The sequence below is a fragment of the Lissotriton vulgaris genome, chromosome 7 (assembly GCF_964263255.1).
Source record: "Lissotriton vulgaris chromosome 7, aLisVul1.2, whole genome shotgun sequence".
Lineage (NCBI taxonomy): Eukaryota > Metazoa > Chordata > Amphibia > Caudata > Salamandridae > Lissotriton > Lissotriton vulgaris.
Window position 1 is genome coordinate 456158315 of NC_141695.1, and position 21200 is coordinate 456179514.

Sequence of the window (21200 nt, forward strand, 5' to 3'; positions counted from 1 at the left end):
TAGTAATATTCCCTTTTATCAGCAATGTCGCAACTCAGCTTCCTGTGATTAATCAAATTTCCTTTCGTTTGTTTCACCAAACATCCTTCAGAACCAATCACTCCATATTTTCCATCATTGATGTTCTCTGTTGTATTCCGTTTAAAAGTGTAGTTTTGCAGCACTTCATAGAGACACATGTTCTCAAGATGATTATTTATTTATTTTATTTACACAATTTCTAAAGCGCGCTACCACCTGACAGGCATCTTGGCGCTAGTAACTCAGAGACCATATCAACACAGGAAGGGGGCTAATGCACAGGCCTAGTTCTTAGGGAAAAGCCAAGTTCTAAGGTTCTTTCTGAACGCGAGGAGATCCTTGTGTTGCCGCAGTTCAAGAGGTAAAGCGTTCCACAGCCTGGCCGCAGCCACCCCAAATGATCTGCCCCCTTCTCTAACTTTATTGTAGCGTGGTACTTTTATTAACATTCCTCTCGAGGAGCGGAGCAATCTGCCCGGAACGTACCACTCAAACTTTTGCTGGAAAGAGATAGGTCCTCTTCCATGCAGGGCTTTAAATACTAGACACAGAGATTTAAATTTAATTCTTTGTGTCACGGGGAGCCAGTGCAGCTCCGTCAGTGCTCCAGAGGCAGAAGACCACCTTGACCAGCCTAATACCAATTTAGCAGCGGCAGATTGTACCCGCTGTAACCTGTCTAGCAGGAAATTAGGGGACTCAAGGAGCAGAGCATTACAATAGTCAACCCGGCTAAGGATCGTGCTTCGTGCTATCAGGGCACGGGCTTGATGGGGTAAGAGAGGAAAAATCTTCCTCAGAGAGCGAATAATCGCCAGGCAGCAGTTCAGCACCTTCCCCACATGCGCCTCTAAGGAGAGGTTACAATCAAATGTTACCCCCCAGGTTACGGACTGTTTTAACCGGTTGGCCGGGGTTGGGAAACTCTGGGGGCCACAGAATCATGGGCGGCCCTCCCGTGTTCCTATGCATCTCGAAATGCATCAGTTCAGTTTTAGCAATGTTAAACTGTAGGAAATTCTCCTTCAGCCACTGTAACATATCTCCTAAACATCTATGAAACCCCTCTACTGAGATGGACTGCTCTCCCTCCAGGGAGAGAATAAGTTGCGTATCATCCGCGTAATTGATGACTTTGATGTTATGGCGCTTGATGATCGTCAGCAGGGTTCTCAGATAGACATTAAAAAGAATTGGACTGATGGCCGAGCCCTGAGGCACCCCATATGAGACAGGAGTAAAGGCAGATTGGTAAGGAGGAAGGGATACCGCTTGCTGTCTCCCTGAGAGAAAGGAGTGAAACCATCTAAGGGTCACCCCGTGACTTCCACCTCACTCAACCGTCTCAACAAGATGTTGTTGTTGACCGTCTCATAGAAGGTGGCAGACAGGTCCAGCAGAATCAACACCGCTGCCTGGCTCCTGTCTGCCCGCCTCCGAAGCTCATCCATTATGGTCACCAGTGCCGTCTCCGTACCATGAGCCGGTCTAAAGCTGAACTGCTCCTCCTCCAGATGTTTAGCCTGTTCCAGGTGTGCGGACAGTGTGCCACTCACTACCTGTTCCACTACCTTGTCTGGGAAAGGAAGAAGAGATATTGGTCTAAAATTCTTCAGACATTCATGATGACTTCTATTTGGGTAATATGTATCCCACATATTTGTTTTCAAAATATCTGTACTTTCTGGATTTTTTTCTGTTAAATATTCAATTTCTTGAACAGATTTCAGTACCCCATTTCGCATTACAGCAAGACCTAGACTCACCCAAATTATTCTTCTAGATTTGGAGTATAGACTTGCAGATGATAACCAATGTGAGCATTCATATGCTCCAATTTCTCGATGGGATAACATCTTCAAACTGAAACTGTATAATTTCTTGCTTAGATTGTTCTCATGAGAAATCTCTTCCCACATTTCTTTCAATTCAGTCTTTTCTGGTTTTGTAATGTAGGACGTTACATATCGGGCAACAGCAATGGAATTGGCCGCAACATCCTGAATATCCATGTTAGCATTCCACATGGACAGAATAACCGGATTGTAGTCATTTATGTATTTTGACTCTTCTTAAATTGTAGGTATTTTTTTTAGACTTTCGTGCGACTGTATGTTGCATTGCTGACATAAAACTGTTCACTTTTTCTTCGGATATTACAGGACATGGAAATGCAAAACAGCATTTGGCATAGAACTTATCCTTAGACTTGTACTTTCGTTGACAGTATTTTCCACATCGATGGCTTTGGAATCGTAGGACTTGTTGTCTTAAGTTTTTTTCTTCTGTGCTTTTGGGTACAGCACATGTGGAATACTCTTCAATAAAAGACAAAACAGTGTCATCTGAATCTGTTCAGAATGTTGGGGCACCCTTGATCCATAATAGCATATGTATATGAGGAGCACCTCTTGCTTGATACTCCTTTCTCCAAAAGAAATCCACAACTTCTCCAAGAGGAGGATTTTTTTTATTGCAGATAAAAGACATCATAGTTTCAAATCTATGATTAAAATACCTGCACACATTAACAGGACCCAAAGAGCACAATTCTCCAGGTGTCGTGTATTCAATATTTTTTATATTGGAATTTGCCTCTCGAAGAAATTCAAGTAAATCATCCCAAGCGTACTCAGCACAGCTTAGGGTAAGGAACCATGTAGGAGTTCCTACGTCTAGTAGCATACATTTCAGTTCTCCATGACGACGGTACCAATATTCATTAGTGCCACGCTCACAAGCCATCAGATTAATCAGCTGAGATTTGAGGTGATCATCCCTCTGGTGCACTTTATCCATAAAATCCCTTGCAGAAACATTTTGCAGATGTACTCCTTTTTTCAATATGTGATTGACTGCATATGAAAGTCCAGACAAGTCACTTTTAAACAAAAGATGAAATATATATGGGATACATTGTCGAAATCTTGGATCTTCTGCATATAATCTTGTTGTTCGATATTCAGATGCAGGAATTTGCACAGGTCGTTCATCATATCGTCCTCCTTTTCCTGTTGGAAACAACTGTGAAAAACAATGAGCTTCCAAGCTCTCTTCCCATACACTCATGGGACTTCCCTTTGCTTTTTTCATTTGGAATAACTCAATAGTTTTCCTCATCACTTCTTCTGAATGAAGTGGATGTACACTGTAATCTTCATAGATTTCTTCACTTCTTGACATATCCACTTTTTCAATTTGTCCACTTGACGTTTCAGTATCTTATGCTAAAAGTATTTCTTCTTCTCATATAAACATTTTTATAGTACTCATTGTTTTTTATTAAATACAAAGTTGCCTTCTGCACTTTCCTAACATCTACTAACTCCTGCCAGATTTTCTTACTCTTAGTAGGAATGCCATTAACTAGAATAACTAGTGGTTCATTTTCCACACTCTCTACATAAATAGTTTCAATATTTTTCTTTAAATCTAGTGGTAAATATACAACTCTTCCTTTTTATCCTCTCTGTAAATCTGAAGGAGGCAATTTCCGTGTTTTAGGCTCCATATGAACAATAGTCTGAAACGGGTGCACACATTGAATGAGAATAGACTCATAGCTATTTAAGTCTATCGGTTCTGGAGGAATAGCAACCAACTCTAGAATATTATGGACAGCTCTAGCTGGCAATTTATTCTCATCTGATTTGTTATAACAATATTTACAAATACGCTGATCAGAACCCAAATCAAAACAATTCTCTACCAACAAATAAGTTGCAAATTCCTTCCACATATCATTATTTTCTCTTTCACTTTTTAAATACAGATCAACACTCCTAGTTTGGTTTTTATAGTGAGTTCGCCGGCAACAAATACAAGAATAATTTGGCCTTTCACCTGAAACCTACTTAAACTTTGTAATTTCACCTTCAAAATTTGTTGTACTACTATGTTCAACATTCTCTTCAACATTTACTTCTATTAATGTATCAGTTTCTGCACTCTCTTGTTCAGGACCAAAGTAACAAAACTCAATGTCATCACAAATCTTCTTCACATCTGAAACTGACCCACGCAAAAGAGCACTGTTCAACTCATTTAATCTTAGTGCTGGACTTTTTGCATAATACAATCTACTGACTAACGTCCGCATTTAAGTATGATGTACTGCTAACATCCTGAAATTTATAAAAAACACTATGACATACTTTTCTAGAAAGACAAGCCAGAGAATGACCTTGCATTGTATTTTTTCTAACTCTGCAAGGGTCTAGTCCTTGCAACATCTTAATCTATTGTTTAACACTTTTTTTTACTATATTCTCATAAGAAATTACGTAAAAGATCAATAGATTCTTGTTGTACACTACAAATACTACTGCAATCCCAAGTGTACACTGGGGCTTTAGCACGTCTGCCTAGAACTTCATCAGCTATCACTTCTTCTGCATTTCTGGGAACCATTTGTTCTTTGTCAATTGGACAATAATTTCCTCCTAAGCTCGACCACTGGTGTCAACTGCATGCAACAAATCATTGATCTGAAAATAACTCTCTTCATTAAAGAAAGACTCTGAACTTGAACTGTGTTTCCATTCCCCCCCAAAAAATCATAAAAATGAGTTCTGTTAATTACTCTTTTCCTCTTACTTTTGGCCTTCATTAAATGTATAGGTTTATCTAGTGATCGAATTCTGGTTAAAACTAAAATAAATAGTTTCCTTTTTACTTCAAAAGCCTTTTCAACAATGGATTCAATATGCTTCTTCTTTTCATAAAATAGTGATCTCTTTTTATATTTCTTCATATCTTTCAGCAAAAATGTACTACTCTATTATAAAATATTTGTTTCCCTATCTCTTTATACTGATTTTGTCTTCTTTTACCATATGTTGAATTTTTTGGATTGTACATTTGCTTTTTTTCCTTTCCTATTATTTTGATCATTTTTTGTGGTTGAAGCGTTGTCACTGGTTTCAACATTCTGAACATTCATGTTGGTCCTAGAAAGATTTTTAATACATTTCTTAGAAGTCTTACCAGAAGATTTTTGTCTTTTTGGCCACATTATGTTGCTCATCCAATACTTGTTGTTGAGTTTTCTTCAAAACTGTCCTTTGGCTCTCTTTTTCGCTTTCTTGATTTTTCAGGCATGATAACTTTATTTTAATGATGATATACAATATCTGTAAAAAATAAACATAAATAAATTTACATTAATAACTTTATAAATTATACTTTTCTATTACTATGCAAAAACATTCTATATAGATACTGACAGAGGATTTGTAGATCTTAAATACAAGTGTGAAGGTGGTTAGACCACTACATGCATAGTGCATAGGAGTTTAAGGTAGTCCGTGTCCTATGACCTGGCTTGCTGCATGAGTACATGCATACTGACTGAATAATTGGAGTAGTACAAGGGAAGACACTGGATGAATTTATAACTGGTTGCATTTTACTTTACTGAATGGATTAGTACATAGTACTGAAAGAGTCACTATGGCATTGCAAGAGAAGTGGAAAAAATAAGAAATGGGAGCTACCCCACACCCAAGAGAAGGGGTACCACAGGGAGGTAAGAAAAAGATTTCTCCTGGGAAGGTTTACACTATGCTAAATCAATTGGATATCGGGGTATCAATTCCTACAGCCTTCCTTTAAGTTGTTTCACATCACCATATCATTCATCATACATTGGGACCCCAATAGACAAATATCTAAAACAATACGGAAACATAACTAATATATAAAAGTACACGTTCTGCTTTTAATAAAAATTATACATTCAATATAAGTCAAACAATAATTTAAAAATTCTCATTAGAAATGAGATGTACAGTACATGAAATTTAAAAAACACAAAGGTGTGTCAACGAAGATGATCCTAAAAGCTAGAGAGCAAACAAACAAAAACAAAAAAGGTGCAAAATTATAAAAACATCCTAAATTACGTTACTCCACATGGAACTCAATATCATTTTCTGCAAGTGTCCATTAATTATCTCATCAATGTGGCACCTGATATGGTTCCTTGGATGTAAAGATTTGAAGTGCGTCGATGCGTTTCGGTGGTCTGTAAATTATTTTGTACCACCTTCTTCAGGACAATATGTGAATATAGCTCTCTCCCTACAACAACAAATATTTCCCAATTAAAAAACAACAAGACATTGCATTACATTACATTACAGTGTCAACTCTGTACCTCATAGTTTTATAATACATCGGTCTTTCTACCTCACCCCCTCGCTGTAGAGTGCAGGAGACCCCCTCATTCACCATAGTACATTCTAAGCAAATTCATTAATAATTAGTGATGGATACAATTACAACAAGTTTTGTCCAGAACGTGTACTTTTATATATTAGTTATGTTTCTGGATTGTTTTACATATTTGTCTATTGGGGTCCCAATGTATGATGAATGAAATGGTGATGTGAAACAACTTAAAGTAAGGCTGTAGGGATTGCAAGAGCAGTGACAGGGTGTTTGCTACAGTGTAGCTATACAGACTGGGGAATTATAGGCATGAAACACATCTGTAAAAGTGATTAGTCCACTACATGCATACTGCATAGGAGTTTAAAACAATCCATGTCCTAAGGCATGTTTTTTTTAAAAAACTGACAAATGTGTGCAGGGTGCGTGGATCCGCCGTAAAAAAAATAAAAACGAAGCGCGGGCTCCTGTGCTTTTTTAAAAATGAGCTGCCTGGAAGGCCAAATCCCGGGGTCTAAAATATTAAATTTTATGTGGGTCCAGAGGGGCCCTGTAGCCCGGGGACCACCATTTCTCCGTTCTACAAAATAAACGGGTGGGTGGGTTCAAAGGTACTCCCCCAGTAAAATACTTGGGTAAGGGGGCTTAAAGGCCCTCTCCATCCCCATGGACCGCTACTCTTTGGGGCTTTCAAAAAAATGGGTGGGGGGCTCAAAGGTCCCAATAAGCTCCGGGGATCACCACCCTCCGGGGCATTTTATATTGTGGGAGAGGGGCCATGTGGCCCCCATTCTGGAGCACTTGAAGGCCCTGGGGAACACCACTCCCCAGGGCCGGCTCCTACTGTGTCTCGGGGTGCTTACTCCCAGGACACTGCTGTTTGCTATTGTAGGGTGGGAGTCAAGGTTACAGATCTGTCATAGCACTTTTGAGGGCATATTAACAAGGGCCATTTCACAATGAGGTGAAAATGATATTGCTCTGTTTACCAGGCGACGGTAAGATGCATTAACGCATGTTAGCAGCCGGTTTGGTAACGTCTCGCCTCGCATCTCCAATGAGCTGCAATGTAGGTGTTCCCAGAGGAAAGGTACGTTTTCCTATGACAACAGAACATGAAAGAGGGGAGTACGACAATAGCGTTGTATTTACAAGGTAACCCTGCAGGAGTGATAGAAAAACTCTCGCTAATTGTGGTTTATGCAGGATCCTAACATGTGCTCTGAAGTAGACTTAAGCATGTTTAATGGGGAAGGTGGATTGATACTTGAAAACTTAACAACAATAAAGGTTTTTAAGCACTTATATGCCTGCAAACACATGAAGCACTCAAATGCTTCTCTCACAATTTTCCCACACTCACAGTGTGAATCTAGACAAATAGCAGTATCCTTTGCACTTTACCCAAAAACATTTACTAGTCTGGAACAAGTGAGATGACTGCACACATTCCACGGGGCAGATCTACAAGAAAGTGCTGCAGCTCGGCACTGCAAACCCTTTAGCTGCGCCACGCTGCATTACTTTCAGAACACAGGAATGCGACATATCTACAATGATATTACGCATTCCTGTGCTCTCCCATGCACTAGCACAGAAACAGCTGCCATGTGCTGGGGCAGGCACCCTTGCACCATGGTGCAAGGATGCCTGCACCATGGGGAGATTCCTTTTGTGAAGGAAGGGGCCCCTTTCTGCACAAAAGTAATCATTGCAGGCATTTTCTCTCTTTCAATGCGTGCTGTAGAAAGCAGCACACACTGAAAGAGGGAAAATGAGGACAAATGAAAATATTTCTCCTCCTTTCGCTTGGCAACGCCACCCCTATGGGGGTGCAGCAAACTGATGCATTTACGGGTTTACAATTTCTCGTAAATCTGGAAATGCATCAGTAGACATGGGTGTTGCGTAGGAACACCCACAGCAACACCGATATCCTGCCCCTAACATGCAAAATGTAGTGTGAACAGGGGCGATATTTACAAGCACAGGTTAAGTTTTGCAGGGTGACTTTATCTGTGCTTGTAAATATCCCTTAGCAGGCTCTGCCACCGATGCATCTGCGGCGCAAGGAGCTTGTAAATCTCACAATGTGATTCTAGACAAGCAGCACTACTCCCTGGACTTTACCAGGAGAAACATATTAATCGTATTAAAAACAAAAACAGCGCAACCAACTCCTCACAAATTAATAACTTACCTTTCAAATAGATTTGTAGATTAAGAATTATGTAAGTAACAGACCAGATTTTCTTATATAGAATGTATGTACTGCACTACTCAGCAAAACAAAAAAATGGCAAAGTGTCCCTCTCATTCTGCACACTTATACATGTAAACTTGTAAATTTCAAATCACATTGCTTCCCACATTATTTCAAAAGCTAACACACATTTCTATTGGTTACACATTTCAACCATTTCCAATTGACATAAGTTTGAACCCTACCCCAAATCTGCTTACTGCCTGTTACCATGGTAACAGTACATGGAACACTGAACTAAGCACACAGGTTACAAGTTCAACACACAATGTTGCTAATACAAACAGCAAGTGTGCTTGACTTTTCAAAAATTTTCAAAAATGTCCACCTTATCTAATGTAATGTTCCATTCGAACAGTTTTTATTAACCAATAAAAAACATGCTTTTAAAAAACAGAAACATGCACCCTAGTTTTTAGACTAGAATGTTTTTAAACAGTCAATCATTTCTAATTTCAAATTTTTTTCTAAACTGCATCTTATCCACCATTTTAGAAAAATCTTACTTTCTAAACTGCCATTTCATTTACAGACACCATCTGAGTGCATCCAGACCTTCTTTCATGATGCTTAAAGGGTGGATTGTGGGACACAGCTATATTTTCTGGAGCAAAGGTACTCAGAAAATAGAGCCATTGACAAAGACCTAGATTTGCCGAATGTAGACATTAAATGGATTGGACAGAGAGGGTTAAAGTGGCACCAATTTATGCCATTGGTTAAATCCTTTTTAAATCTCCAACACCCTGACCTCATAATTGTGCACTGTGGTGGCAATGACCTAGGCACTTTGACTGGGGTAGGTCTGGAAATGCTTATGAAGGACACCTTTGGAGAATTGATGTCACTTTTCCCTCAAACTGCCTTTGTCTATTCTAACTTATGCCAAAGACAAAAATGGAACTGGTCCAATACATTTTGTCCACAGATTGAAACAGCTACGAAACATGTCAATAAATCTGTTGCTGCTTTTCTCCGAGATTATAAGATGGGGTTCATTTACCACAACAATCTGCGTTTCAATATATATGGCATCTATAGGAGAGATGGTGTACATTTTACAGATGAGGGTAACAGAGCCTTCCTCATCAACTATAGACTCTGCATAGGTACTTACTTATAGGTATCAAAATCTCTCAATAAACACAAGGGCTCTTTTTAGAGCCACCCAAGATCTAAACACATGAGCTTCATGTATATCTGAAAAATATTACTTTTTTTTTGCTTGGAGTCGCGCATCCGACGTGCTACAGTCGTGCATCCAACGCGTGCACACCTGGGGCTGCGCTGAGCGCTGCGCTTAGTGCGCAAATCCTTATTTTACCGTATAAAAATATAACATCTATCACTCATTTCTTTTCTCTACGGATGCCCATACCCCAGGCCTCATATATAACATTGGGGGCCGTGAGGGGAGCCCCAATGCCCCCACGGTCCCAGCCGGCTCCCTGCATCCTTCGGGAGCTGGCATTGCTTTTCCACACGGGGAGCTGCTAACATGCAGCTACCCTTGTGGAAAAGCAATAAGGTTTGCATTTTGAAAGATAGAACAGGTTTCCCTGCTCTCTCTTTCAAAATCCAAACCAAGTTTGCTATGACAGGGGAGACCCTAGCTCCCGCCCTGCCATAGCAAACAGCAGTGGCGGTCCCCAGGGCTGGAAGGGCCAGTAGGTAATATGTCTATATCTATATATAAATAAAAATGTAAATGTTCATTTGTTCAAAATCGTAAATCTCCGAAGGTTCTTCACCGATTGCTTTAAAATTTTGACACAACGTTGAATTTGAATACGGGCGTGATTTTTTTATATATACAAAGTTGGATTCTGATACGCGCGTATCGAATACGTGCGTGTTTCTAATCGAAAGCCCGAACAGACACATAAAAATGTCAATGTTCGTTTGTTCAAAATCTTTAATCTCCAAAACTTCTTCACCGATTGCTTAGAAATTTTGACACAACATTGGATTCGATTTATCGCATGTTTATATATACATAACGTTGGATTTGGATTTTAATATGCGCGTGTCCATTACGCGTGTGTTTTTAATCGAAAGGCCGAACAGACCCTATCAATTTGGTTGCTGCGCAACAACTACAAGGGACACATAGAGATAATAGTCTACATGTATTAGGATGGACAGTTGGTGTCAGGATGGCAGACCGGGAAGTGGGTGGAGGGAGGGGGGAGGAGTTGGTTCACTTTGCAACATTAAGAAGGGCCGCATAGAGACAATAGTCTACATATATTAGGATGGACAGTTGGTGTCAGGATGGCAGACCGGGAAGTGGGTAGGAGGGAGGGGGGAGGAGTTGGTTCACTTTGCAACATTAAGAAGGGCCGCATAGAGACAATAGTCTACATATCTTAGGATGGACAGTTGGTGTCAGGATGGCAGACCGGGAAGTGGGTGGAGGGAAGGGGGGAGGAGTTGATTCACTTTGCAACATTAGTACGTGTTTATATATACACAACGTTGGATTCGAATACGCGCGTGTGTTTTTAATCGAAAGGCCGAACAGACCCTATCGATTTGCTTGCTGCACAATGACTACAAGGGACACATAGAGACAATAGTCACAAAAACATATTGTATACCCACAGGCATTGTGAAAATAAACATATTAGAAACGTGCGCTTACTCTTTTCTTTCTCCTTCATTTAACCAGACTTAGCCACAGCATCACGTGGCTGGGTAGAACTGGTATATGTGAACAAGGCTCCTCGGAGCCGAAACGTCATACGATGTGCTTGCACTGAATTAAAACAATTTGCACTAAATTGGACCGTGTCTGCGTCTGTCTGTGGAGCGGGAGGGACGCCTCGCCCTGCGGAAATCTATCGCTGATTCCTTGGATATATATATATATATATATATATATATATATATATATATATATATATATATATATATATATATATTTATGTATATATATATATATATATATATATATATTATATATATATATATTATATATATATATATATATATATTTATATATATATAAATATGACAGGAAACCCTTTTCCCCGAAAAGAAGAGAGCAGAGGCCACGTTAGGGGAAACAGCAAGGAGGCAGCTTTAATGACCTTCCATTGGCGTATGCATTTCGGCTTGTAGTGCCTTCGTCAGCGCCCAAAGGTAATCACACCACCTCACAAGTTCGCACCTTGTTGCATCCTGTCGCCCTCTTAATGTTCAAAAAGGGTTGGCTCCGCCCCTATGTAGCTGTTGCATCACCTGATTGCAGTTCCTCGTGTTGCTTGAAACTACAATGCCCAGAATGCCGTGTTCCAATTCCAGGCAGGTGGTGATAGAATTTCAAACACTCTGGGGTGGGCGGAAAAAGGGATTTGCGTTTTTGTGGGCCCATGTGTAAGTCCTTGAAGTGTCCGCAAAAGATGCTCCCTCGAGTCCCCTGACCGCTTCCGCCGTCGTGCTGTTGTCCAAATGTCAGCGGGGGTCGGTGTGGCCATGCACATCACCCAAAGCCAGGTGGGTTACCTAGCAGCCGCCTTTTTTCTTTCTGCAGCAACGTGGCGGGTACCGGAGCTCTACCAATCCCTTGGTGCACACAAAATCTGCCACAGCAGTACCAGAGTGCTCCGGACCCTTTGTGAAGCGGGGACCTCCAAACTGCGTCTCTGGAAGCACGCAGATATATGACAGGAAACCCTTTTCCCCGAAATGAAGAGAGCAGAGGCCACGTTAGGGGAAACAGCAAGGAGGCAGCTTTACTGACCTTCCATTGGCGTATGCATTTCGGCTTGTAGTGCCTTCCTCAGCGCCCAAAGGTAATCACACCACCTCACAGTTCGCACCATGTTGCATCCTGCCGCCCTCTTAATGTTCAAAAAGGGTTGGCTCCGCCCCCTATGTAGCTGTTGCATCACCTAATTGCAGTTCCTCGTGTTGCTTGAAACTACAATGCCCAGAATGCCGTGTTCCAATTCCAGGCGGGTGGTGATAGGATTTCAAACCCTCTGGGGTGGGCGGAAAAAGGGATTTGCGTTTTTGTGGGCCCATGTGTAAGCTCCTTGAAGTGCCCGCAAAAGATGCTCCCTCAAGTCCCCTGACCGCTTCCGCCATCGTGCTGTTGTTCAAATGTCAGCGGGGGTTGGTGTGGCCATGCACATCACCCAAAGCCAGGTGGGTTACCTAACAGCCGCCTTTTTTCTTTCTGCAACAACATGGGGGTACCGGAGCTCTAACAATCCCTTGGTGCACACAAACTCTGCCACAGCAGTACCAGAGTGCTCCGGACCCTTTGTGAAGCGGGGACCTCCAAACTTCGTCTCTGGAAGCACGCAGATATATGACAGGAAACCCTTTTCCCCGAAAAGAAGAGAGCAGAGGCCACGTTAGGGGAAACAGCAAGGAGGCAGCTTTAATGACCTTCCATTGGCGTATGCATTTCTGCTTGTAGTGCCTTAGTCAGCGCCCAAAGGTAATCATACCACCTCACAAGTTCGCACCATGTTGCATCCTGCCGCCCTCTTAATGTTCAAAAAGGGTTGGCTCCGCCCCCTATGTAGCTGTTGCATCACCTGATTGCAGTTCCTCGTGTTGCTTGAAACTACAATGCCCAGAATGCCGTGTTCCAATTCCAGGTGGGTGGTGATAGGATTTCAAACCCTCTGGGGTGGGCGGAAAAAGGGATTTGCGTTTTTGTGGGCCCATGTGTAAGTCCTTGAAGTGTCCGCAAAATATGCTCCCTCGAGTCCCCTGACCGCTTCCGCCGTCGTGCTGTTGTCCAAATGTCAGCGGGGGTCGGTGTGGCCATGCACATCACCCAAAGCCAGGTGGGTTACCTAGCAGCCACCTTTTTTTTCTGCAGAAACATGGCGGGTACCGGAGCTCTGCCAATCCCTTGGTGCACACATAATCTGCCACAGCAGTACCAGAGTGCTACGGACCCTTTGTGAAGCGGGGACCTCCAAACTGCGTCTCTGGTAGCACGCAGATATATGACAGGAGACCCTTTTCCCCCCAAAAAGAAGAGAGCAGAGGCCACGTTAGGGGAAACAGCAAGGAGGCAGCTTTAATGACCTTCCATTGGCGTATGCATTTCGGCTTGTAGTGCTTTCGTCAGCGCCCAAAGGTAATCACACCACCTCACAAGTTCGCACTATGTTGCATCCTGCCGCCCTCTTAATGTTCAAAAAGGGTTGGCTCCGCCCCCTATGTAGCTGTTGCATCACCTGATTGCAGTTCCTCGTGTTGCTTGAAACTACAATGCCTAGAATGCCGTGTTCCAATTCCTGGCGGGTGGTGATAGGATTTCAAACCCTCTGGGGTGGGTGGAAAAAGGGATTTACGTTTTTGTGGGCCCATGTGTAAGTCCTTGAAGTGTCCGCAAAAGATGCTCACTCGAGTACCCTGACCGCTTCCGCCGTCGTGCTGTTGTCCAAATGTCAGCGGGGGTCGGTGTGGCCATGCACATCACCCAAAGCCAGGTGGGTTACCTAGCACCCGCCTTTTTTCTTTCTGCAGCAACGTGGCAGGTACCGGAGCTCCACCAATCCCTTGGTGCACACAAAATCTGCCACAGCAGTACCAGAGTGCTCCGGACCCTTTGTGAAGCGGGGACCTCCAAACTGCGTCTCTGGAAGCAAGCAGATATATGACAGGAAACCCTTTTCCCCGAAAAGAAGAGAGCAGAGGCCACGTTAGGGGAAAAAGCAAGGAGGCAGCTTTAATGACCTTCCATTGGCGTATGCATTTCGGCTGGTAGTGCCTTCCTCAGCGCCCAAAGGTAATCACACCACCTCACAAGTTCGCACCATGTTGCATCCTGCCACCCTCTTAATGTTCAAAAAGGGTTGGCTCCGCCCCCTATGTAGCTGTTGCATCACCTGATTGCAGTTCCTCGTGTTGCTTGAAACTACAATGCCCAGAATGCCGTGTTCCAATTCCAGGCGGGTGGTGATAGGATTTCAAACCCTCTGGGGTGGGCGGAAAAAGGGATTTGCGTTTTTGTGGGCCCATGTGTAAGTCCTTGAAGTGTCCGCAAAAGATGCTCCCTCGAGTCCCCTGACCACTTCCGCCGTCGTGCTGTTGTCCAAATGTCAACGGGGGTCGGTGTGGCCATGCACATCACCCAAAGCCAGGTGGGTTACCTAGCAGCCGCCTTTTTTCTTTCTGCAGCAACGTGGCGGGTACCGGAGCTCTACCAATCCCTTGGTGCACACAAAATCTGCCACAGCAGTACCAGAGTGCTCCGGACCCTTTGTGAAGCGGGGACCTCCAAACTGCGTCTCTGGAAGCACGCAGATATATGACAGGAAACCCTTTTCCCCGAAAAGAAGAGAGCATAGGCCATGTTAGGGGAAACAGCAAGGAGGCAGCTTTAATGACCTTCCATTGGCGTATGCATTTCGGCTTGTAGTGCCTCCGTCAGCGCCCAAAGGTAATCACACCACCTCACAAGTTCGCACCATGTTGCATCCTGCCGCCCTCTTAATGTTCAAAAAGGGTTGGCTCGGCCCCCTATGTAGCTGTTGCATCACTTGATTGCAGTTCCTCGTGTTGCTTGAAACTACAATGCCCAGAATGCTGTGTTCCAATTCCAGGCGGGTGGTGATAGGATTTCAAACCCTCTGGGGTGGGTATATATGGGTATATATATATATATATATATATATATATATATATATATATATATATATATATATATATATATATATATATATATTCACTGAAAAAACCATAGGTTAGAGACCATATATAGTTAGCTGGACATTTTATTGACATAAAACCAATGAAATTCCATATATAGTTAGTTGCACTAACTATATATCGCGCACCCGCAATCCACTGCTGATGATGTCACATATTACATCATTCATGACATGGTCAGTGACATCACTGATGACATCACTGATGACATCTCAAATGACATCACTGATGACATCACTGATGACATCACTGATGACATCTCAAATGACATCATCTAGTGTCTGTGTGTTTTTGTAAAGTTTAAATATGTTTTACATATTGAAGAATAAGTGGATGTATGGAAGACTGAGTGTGTGTGTGGCTGACTGGGAGGTGTGTGACTCTGTGCATATCAATGTGTACTTGTATCAGTGATTGTATAAGAGAGTAAGTATGTGTTAGTATATGTGTGAAAAGTATGGTGTTCTGTGTTTAACTGTATAGATGAGGAAATCGAAGTGTGATTGATTCTTCACAGGACTGACTAGGTGTATGAGTGCATATGATAGTGTTGTAATAATGAGTGACTGTATGTATGAGTGATTGTATGGGTGAATGAGTTAATGTGTGTGTAGACGTAGGAATCAGTGAGTGCGTATGTAGTAACTGGTATTGGTGTGTCATGATGTCATCAGTGATGTCATTTGAGATGTCATCAGTGATGTCATCAGTGATGTCATCAGTGATGTCACTGAAGTATGGTGTTCTGTGTTTAACTGTATAGATGAGGAAATGGAAGTGTGATTGATTCTTTACAGGACTGACTAGGTGTGTGAGTAACTCCATGGATGAGTGGCAGTGTGTGAGTGTCTGCATAGGTGTATGAGTGCATATGATAGTGTTGTAATAATGAGTGACTGTATGTATGAGTGATTGTATGGGTGAATGAGTGAATGTGTGTGTAGACGTAGGAATCAGTGAGTGCGTATGTAGTAACTGGTATTGGTGTGTCATGATGTCATCAGTGATGTCATTTGAGATGTCATCAGTGATGTCATCAGTGATGTCATTTGAGATGTCATCAGTGATGTCATCAGTGATGTCACTGACCATGTCATGAATGATGTAATATGTGACATCATCAGCAGTGGATTGCGGGTGCGCGATATATAGTTAGTGCAACTAACTATATATGGAATTTCATTGGTTTTATGTCAATAAAATGTCCAGCTAACTATATATGGTCTCTAACCTATGGTTTTTTCAGTGAATTTTCAAGGTTTTGTAAATGCAAATTCCTAACTATATATGGTCTATAACCTATGGTTTTTTCAGTGAATTTCATTGGTTTTTTAAAAGCTAATATCTATAGCTGTAAAATATATTCTTTATTACGTGACGTATCATGTAGCCACGTGAGACGCCTCATGGCGCGTCGCATAACCGTGACGTATCGGCTCTGCAGCGCAAACAAAACCCGTAACGTAAGCGTGCCGGAGCACGCTTACAGATATATATATATTTTTTAACCTTAATTAGACAAAATCCACACGTGCACATATCTTGAGGCCTTGCAAAGGCACATCAAACAAACAGTCCCTACAATTTTGCCAAGTTTGCTGGAAATCTATTCCCTTAATTTTTTTTTTACTGTTTCTCTTGGTTTTCCCCTTGTTACGCTTACCGGGACGCTACCCGGTACGCGAACCGGACGCTCCAAAAACACAAGATGGCGGACTCCCGTTACGCTGCCGGTTAGCTGCCCGGTTCGCGTACCGGGAAGCGCCTCTACCGCGAAAAATCGCGGGGGACTTTAATATCCCCCTCATCAATCCTAGGGGGTCAGGAGGGGTTTACCTTGCCCCCTTTCCTTCATCTCCCCCTTCTTTTTTCACCACATCTTGTCTCTCGAACCTACCGAGAGACAAGATGGCGGCCGCTCCGGACTGTTTACAATGTTGACAGCTACGCTGCCGGTTAGCTGCCCGGTGAGCTGCCCGGTGAGCTGCCCGGTGAGCTGCCCGGTCGGGGTAAAATCGCAAAAAAAAAAAAAAATTATTTTTTGCCCCGCGGGGCACTTTAATATCCCCCTCATCAATCCTAGGGGGTCAGGAGTGGTCTACCTTGCCCCCTTTCCTTCATTTCCCCCTTCGTTTTTCACCACATCTTGTCTCTCGATCGTACCGAGAGACAAGATGGCGGCCGCTCCGGACTGTTTAGAATGTTGACAGACACCGGAGAGCCAATCAGCTTCGCTTCGCGAAGTTCCGTTACGCGTCAGGTACGCGAACCAGGGCGCTAACCGGACCGCTGTCACAGATATATATATTTTTTTAAACGTTCATTTCTCAAAATCCACTGGAGCACATATATTGAGACATAGCAAAGGCACGTCGGGCAAACCATATCTACAATTTTGCCAAGTTTCATGTAAATCTATTCAGCCGTTCGAGCTAAAAGTGAGTCCAACCGCCCTATGGAAAAATGAATGGGAAAAACGCGTTTTGGGACCCCCCTTTTTTCTCGGCCCCCCTTGACGAACCCCCGTCAAATTTTCAGTGGCTGCTCAGAAACAAAATGTGCCATTTTCCTGAAAATTTCAGCCAATTCTGTCCTTAAACGCCAAAGTTATTCGACATAGAATTTTCAAAAATCCCATAGGAAAAAATCCTAACTATATATACCTACTGGCTATCGCCAGTAGGTAATATATATATACATATATATATATATATATATATATATATATATATATATATATATACATATATATACCCATAGCTCCAACATTAACTTTCAGGAGAGCTAAATCTATGAGGACAGAACTAGTCAAACATAGCCCAGAATTAACTGTGGCTACTACATGGTTAAAGCCCAAGAGTGTTTTACATGTAAAGCATGTAAATTTGGCATTAACACCACTCATTATACTGTCCCATTCAGTACACAGCCACGAGAAACAAGAGGCCATTTTACCTGCCGTACAGAGTTTACTATATATGTTCTTACATGTACTTGCAATTTGAATTACATAGTTAGCACAAAACTCCCGGTACACACATGAATTTTACAGCATTTGCGAGCTATTGTGAATAATGACAATAATTATCCAGTAGCACACCACTTTAAGCCACACATAACAACAACCTTAGCTTTTTCAAAATACTATGTGGTAGCTGCAATTCCTGTACTGTCTCATGGCGGCAACAGAGAACTGAAATTGAGGCAATTAGAAACACTCATGATAATGGAGTTCGACAGTAAGTCTCCTAATGGCCTCAACACTACGGAAGACTTGCACTACTACCTTTTATAACCAGTAAGATGAATTTTCCCTATTATTATCAACTATCCTGGCATTGAATGACACTTGTATATTTTCAAAGGGTAGATTAGGCATATTAATTAGTCTCAGTCTTATGATCTGTATTTTTAATACACATACCACCAATTTTTTTTATGAAAACCCCAAAAACATACAGTTTTATTAGAAGTGTTTTATAGAAGTTATTTTAAAACTAAATATGGTTATTTATGTTTTAACACTCATTGCACTTTAATATTTCCATCACTTTGCACTTTATATTGCTATATTTGCACATTGTACAGGGCTTTATACTGTTTGACGAGGCCACATAACAACAGTTATATACAGTGAAAATATGTTTTCTTACAGTCCATATATCAAAACAATGACCCCCATTAGCTTAAATGGTTCTACTGGGACAATACTAATATTCAAAAAACCAACTAATAACCCATATACACACTCATGTAGCTACTCACCAACCCATGCAGCCACTTATGTACAAAGTAAGACACTGATACAGATATTTAAATATTTAAAGATTACTCGCTAGTATACCTATTCAGTAAGATATACTTAATAAGTCAGTTATACAAACAATATTCAGCTAACTATAACGTGTGAAACCTATGGTTTTTTCAATGAATTTGCATGTTTTTTTAAATGCTAATTCCTAACTATAACGTCTGTGAAACCTATGGTTTTTTCAGAGAATTTCATAGGTTTTGGAAATGATAATTTATGAATGTATTAATTATTATGTCTTTCTTTTTATACTAATTTCTTATATTTTTAATATAAATATTTATATTTATTTTATTTTCTAGATTATATTTCATATTCTTATTATAAAATAATAACAAATCCAAATTGCAAAGTAATTTTTGGATGAATTATTGCTTGACGTTGGTTGCAAGTATAACACAGCTCCAGCAATTCTCTCGGGCCCTATGCTCACAATGCTGTATCTATCCTTACACCTGCTTCAAGCATGTGCATGGTTTTGACGCAGCATAAGCTCAAAAGTCACTGAATAAAATGTTATACATTTCACTCAGTCACTTTTAGGAGGCCTTGCTGCACCCCCTTCTGCACAAGAAACCTCTTCTGGCGCAGCGCTTTACAATGTAATACACTCTCCAGATGCGTCACATTGTTAATACCACACACCATGACACATCTTTTGCACCACCGCTGTGTCACAAAAGTGACACAACGGCTGTGTAAAAGAGGCACAAGGGGATTGTAAATCCATCCCTAAGACATAAAAGTTCACCCAGGCACTTTCACCAGCAGCGCAAATTGAAACATAGACTTGTAACATATTTATGTACATATGATACATTCAAGTGCTTTGGACATACTATAGTATACTATAGATAAACACCTTATAGATTTATGCTGTAGCAGTTCCTTATAGTTCTGCACTTTCACATTCTCCGTACACTGGTAACATATTCATTCATTAATTTATGAACTACACATTCATTCTGACAAACTTTTATACACTAACATAGAAATATAGTTCTTTCTTTGACCAGTGAAGGTAGTTTTAAAAAGAACAGTGTTTTTTTGTTTTGTATTTTTTTGTGTTTTCTCAACAAATTCCAAGCGGAACAAAAGAATGAAAAAAAGAACAACTAATGTCGAAGACAGCAATGATCCTGCATCCTGCGTTTCATCAAGTCTATAGACTGTTCCCCATAACACAAAAGTTTATCGCAATAAATGCATAGAATTTTAACTTTAGCAAAGTCAGAATCAATATGTGGGTGTGGACTGCTTTCTGAAAATGCTGCTGCCGCAGTTGATGTGCTTGGTGTAGCAGCAGGTGGGTTCTCGTGCAACCTCCGTCTTGCAGCTCGAGCAAAGTTCTTGGGGTGCAAATTCTTCATGTGTCGCATCATATTTGCTGTGCCAAAGGAGTATTTTTTACATGGATCACCCCTTGAAAGAGTTGTTTCGCAAATTTTACAAGTTACCTTTGGAGCATTAACCTTTTTTTGACCTTCTGGAAAAGTGAAAAACTTCCAAAATAGAGCTTCTTTCCTCTTCTTTGGAGGTTCTCAGGAAAGAAATCTCCTTCTGAAGAACTGCTGGAGATGACTCCATTGCTCCTATTATTGTGATCTTCCTTCTATTTGATAAGATTCTCAGAACAAATGCTTCTTCTTAGAAAGTCAAAGTCGAATAATTATAATGGGACGGAACTTTCAACTGTCGGAATGAGGAAATATAAATTTTATGGTCAAGTTGTGTTCCCTAGCGTGTACCCCACCGTCTCCATGTACGAGTTAAAGTGCATGTAACTTCCCTCCTGTACCAGCTATGAAGACGCAAATACATTTGCGTCCAACGTCAACATGTCCTCTTTCAGACCCACCCTGAATGGGTTGGATAGCCCGTTCCTAAGTATGCCATGCCAACGTCTTTTTGTGGTGTACTTCTCCGTTTTTCAGCTCTAGCTGAGTAGGCCCTGAATTTCTGCCACCGAGCCTCTTTTCTGGCTTCTGACTCCAAGGGCCTCTGCCCAGGCTGCCTCTGTACCCGTGAACTCTGACTTACTTTCAGCGCGGCCCCTCGCGCTCAGCTCAGCCTGCTGCCTGCCAAAATTGACTATAACCTTCGAGTTATCTGTTCCGCTCCTCGAAAATACATTCCTGCCTGCTAGCTTCAGTAAACATCCTCCTCAGCTACAGGGCCAAAGGGCCGACCTGTCTCCATGCAAGTAATTCATAGCTTCTGTTACCATGCTTCCATGGAAGGCCCCGTGCCCCA